This window comes from Anopheles gambiae (genome assembly GCF_943734735.2).
Source record: "Anopheles gambiae chromosome X unlocalized genomic scaffold, idAnoGambNW_F1_1 X_unloc_11, whole genome shotgun sequence".
Taxonomy (NCBI): domain Eukaryota; kingdom Metazoa; phylum Arthropoda; class Insecta; order Diptera; family Culicidae; genus Anopheles; species Anopheles gambiae.
Genome location: NW_026902565.1, coordinates 15,001 through 20,000, shown reverse-complemented (window position 1 = coordinate 20,000; position 5,000 = coordinate 15,001).

The window sequence follows — 5,000 nt, the reverse complement described above, 5'->3', positions numbered from 1 at the left end:
GGGCTGCGCCGTCCGTGTTGAACACAAATGTGGGTGATTATATGAGTGGATAGACAAAAACATGCGTGGCGAAGACAGTTTTCTGCACGATGTGCACATAGCTCATTTCGTCGTCCCGGGCTAATGGAAAAACACAAAAATATCGAGTATCTTTCTAGGTTTCTGTTATAAAAGGACAGGCCAAAAGGTGACCGGTTGAGATAAGCATTTTAAGCATACAAGCACTTTAATGCAACTTTTGATACAAAAACTAGGTACGTACACGTAGATTGTATCAACATGGACATCCATGATCGGGTACGCCCGGGCTGCGCCCTCCATGTTGTACTTTCCCTGATTGGTACACAATTTTGGTGCAAGTGTACCAACATGGACATCTATGAACGCGTACGCTCGAGATGCACCCTTCGTCTTGTACTTTCCCTGATCGGTACACAGTTTTGGTGCACGGCTATCCCGACCGGCAACTTGTACCTTTATCGACATCCATGAACACAAAGTGCGCGGAACAAAAATTGCTCGGTCAGACCTACAAAGTGCTATATCTCGAATACTAAACGTCGCAGATGGGTGTCGTAGAACAATTTTAAATTCGTCTAATGATTCTACATCCGATTCTGGATAGTGGTTTTTCGACCACTTTTCAACATTTTGTGACACCCCGAACCTAGGGGCAGCTCCCTAGCTTTTTTCAAAAATGTGCACCGAACGGGCCAGAGAGCTCGAGTAGTCGAAAAAAATTTTTTTGCTAAAACCCCTCAAAACGTGTCAGGAACGCACCCTAGATAATGAAAAGTGCAACCAGAATGTCAATCGACAACATGCCCGGGGGTACAAATTTGCTCTACGCGTCCCTAGGTAGGGTACTTTTTCATACAAACATCAAAGTGTACGGTGCACAAAGTGCTCGGAACAAAAATTGCTCGGTCAGACCTACAAAGTGCTATATCTCGAATACTAAACGTCGCAGATGGGTGTCGTAGAACAATTTTAAGTTCGTCTAACGATTCTACATCCGATTCTGGATAGTGGTTTTTCGACCACTTTTCAACATTTTGTGACACCCCGAACCTAGGGGCAGCTCCCTAGCTTTTTTCAAAAATGTGCACCGAACGGGCCAGAGAGCTCGAGTAGTCGAAAATTTTTTTTTTGCTAAAACCCCTCAAAACGTGTCAGGAACGCACCCTAGATGATGAAAAGTGCAACCAGAATGTCAATCGACAACATGCCCGGGGGTACAAATTTGCTCTACGCGTCCCTAGGTAGGGTACTTTTTCATACAAACATCAAAGTGTACGGTGCACAAAGTGCGCGGAACAAAAATTGCTCGGTCAGACCTGGTACGGGCCATAACTCGAATACTAAACGTCGCAGATGGGTGTCGTAGAACAATTTTAAGTTCGTCTAATGATTCTACATCCGATTCTGGATAGTGGTTTTTCGACCACTTTTCAACATTTTGTGACACCCCGAACCTAGGGGCAGCTCCCTAGCTTTTTTCAAAAATGTGCACCGAACGGGCCAGAGAGCTCGAGTAGTCGAAAATTTTTTTTTTGCTAAAACCCCTCAAAACGTGTCAGGAACGCACCCTAGATGATGAAAAGTGCAACCAGAATGTCAATCGACAACATGCCCGGGGGTACAAATTTGCTCTACGCGTCCCTAGGTAGGGTACTTTTTCATACAAACATCAAAGTGTACGGTGCACAAAGTGCTCGGAACAAAAATTGCTCGGTCAGACCTACAAAGTGCTATATCTCGAATACTAAACGTCGCAGATGGGTGTCGTAGAACAATTTTAAGTTCGTCTAACGATTCTACATCCGATTCTGGATAGTGGTTTTTCGACCACTTTTCAACATTTTGTGACACCCCGAACCTAGGGGCAGCTCCCTAGCTTTTTTCAAAAATGTGCACCGAACGGGCCAGAGAGCTCGAGTAGTCGAAAATTTTTTTTTTGCTAAAACCCCTCAAAACGTGTCAGGAACGCACCCTAGATGATGAAAAGTGCAACCAGAATGTCAATCGACAACATGCCCGGGGGTACAAATTTGCTCTACGCGTCCCTAGGTAGGGTACTTTTTCATACAAACATCAAAGTGTACGGTGCACAAAGTGCGCGGAACAAAAATTGCTCGGTCAGACCTGGTACGGGCCATAACTCGAATACTAAACGTCGCAGATGGGTGTCGTAGAACAATTTTAAGTTCGTCTAACGATTCTACATCCGATTCTGGATAGTGGTTTTTCGACCACTTTTCAACATTTTGTGACACCCCGAACCTAGGGGCAGCTCCCTAGCTTTTTTCAAAAATGTGCACCGAACGGGCCAGAGAGCTCGAGTAGTCGAAAATTTTTTTTTTGCTAAAACCCCTCAAAACGTGTCAGGAACGCACCCTAGATGATGAAAAGTGCAACCAGAATGTCAATCGACAACATGCCCGGGGGTACAAATTTGCTCTACGCGTCCCTAGGTAGGGTACTTTTTCATACAAACATCAAAGTGTACGGTGCACAAAGTGCTCGGAACAAAAATTGCTCGGTCAGACCTACAAAGTGCTATATCTCGAATACTAAACGTCGCAGATGGGTGTCGTAGAACAATTTTAAGTTCGTCTAACGATTCTACATCCGATTCTGGATAGTGGTTTTTCGACCACTTTTCAACATTTTGTGACACCCCGAACCTAGGGGCAGCTCCCTAGCTTTTTTCAAAAATGTGCACCGAACGGGCCAGAGAGCTCGAGTAGTCGAAAATTTTTTTTTTGCTAAAACCCCTCAAAACGTGTCAGGAACGCACCCTAGATGATGAAAAGTGCAACCAGAATGTCAATCGACAACATGCCCGGGGGTACAAATTTGCTCTACGCGTCCCTAGGTAGGGTACTTTTTCATACAAACATCAAAGTGTACGGTGCACAAAGTGCTCGGAACAAAAATTGCTCGGTCAGACCTACAAAGTGCTATATCTCGAATACTAAACGTCGCAGATGGGTGTCGTAGAACAATTTTAAGTTCGTCTAATGATTCTACATCCGATTCTGGATAGTGGTTTTTCGACCACTTTTCAACATTTTGTGACACCCCGAACCTAGGGGCAGCTCCCTAGCTTTTTTCAAAAATGTGCACCGAACGGGCCAGAGAGCTCGAGTAGTCGAAAATTTTTTTTTTGCTAAAACCCCTCAAAACGTGTCAGGAACGCACCCTAGATGATGAAAAGTGCAACCAGAATGTCAATCGACAACATGCCCGGGGGTACAAATTTGCTCTACGCGTCCCTAGGTAGGGTACTTTTTCATACAAACATCAACGTGTACGGTGCACAAAGTGCGCGGAACAAAAATTGCTCGGTCAGACCTGGTACGGGCCATAACTCGAATACTAAACGTCGCAGATGGGTGTCGTAGAACAATTTTAAGTTCGTCTAATGATTCTACATCCGATTCTGGATAGTGGTTTTTCGACCACTTTTCAACATTTTGTGACACCCCGAACCTAGGGGCAGCTCCCTAGCTTTTTTCAAAAATGTGCACCGAACGGGCCAGAGAGCTCGAGTAGTCGAAAATTTTTTTTTTTGCTAAAACCCCTCAAAACGTGTCAGGAACGCACCCTAGATGATGAAAAGTGCAACCAGAATGTCAATCGACAACATGCCCGGGGGTACAAATTTGCTCTACGCGTCCCTAGGTAGGGTACTTTTTCATACAAACATCAACGTGTACGGTGCACAAAGTGCGCGGAACAAAAATTGCTCGGTCAGACCTGGTACGGGCCATAACTCGAATACTAAACGTCGCAGATGGGTGTCGTAGAACAATTTTAAATTCGTCTAACGATTCTACATCCGATTCTGGATAGTGGTTTTTCGACCACTTTTCAACATTTTGTGACACCCCGAACCTAGGGGCAGCTCCCTAGCTTTTTTCAAAAATGTGCACCGAACGGGCCAGAGAGCTCAAGTAATCGAAAATTTTTTTTTTGCTAAAACCCCTCAAAACGTGTAGAAAACTGATTTTAGATGATAAAAAGTGCAACCAGAACGTCAAACGACAACTTTGTTGGGGGTACCCTTTTTACTCTACGGGCCACTAGCTTAGGCGCGCCAACAGCGCTTTCCTCTCGGGTTCCCATTTTTTGCCCTCCTGGGATTATGATCATTTACTCATTGCCTACTATAGGGAAGGTACCTTGCTTCGAGGTCAAAAATGAAGATTTCACCAAATCGTAGTTTTAACCTCTATTTAGTCGTAGGAGCATGGTTTGCAGTGTCCGTGGGTCATATAAGCCCCCGTTTGGGTCATACGTCCCCTCCCCGATGAAAATCGTCATATGACTATAGGCCGAACTTATGAAGCAAAAGTGGTGTCTGGTGGGTTCTGCCGATGATCTTAACCTATGATTTTGAGCTTCCACCCTTTCAAAACGTTTCCTGGAGCAGTACATCACGGGTCTACGGACCCAAAGACTTCGTTGCGATGGTTTCAAGCATAAAAGTTGTAACAGCTAAGGGTTTTTAATACGCGTATATTAAATCATTGCTTGAAACTAAGCTTCGTTGTCTTTAAACTCTGCAAGACCAATCGAACTTCTTAGGGAAACTCGAAGGATTCACGCTAAGCCGGTGGTGCAGGGCACATAGCGTGATGAAACCGGGTTTCCCTACCAAATGTGGCATATTTTTTCCCTGAGAGCGAAGCTCAGACCCACGTAGGGGAGAGCGAAGTGGAACTTAAATGTTCAATGCAGCAAATGTTCGCCATGCGGATAAACAAGTTGGAATAGTTCAATGTAGTGTAATGCAAACACGAATCGCAAATAACGATACGGGACCCAGAAGCAATTCTGCGGATCCCTCGGGGAGTGGTGAGTTGATATAAATTAGAGGTGAAAATCCAAGTTGTTCGGGCTCCGGCTCGGCAGCCGATACGAGGTTCCTGTTGAGCTTGTTTGTACATCGCGCAGAGGCGCCGTTCGGTTCTAGCAATGATTCCCGCCACCAT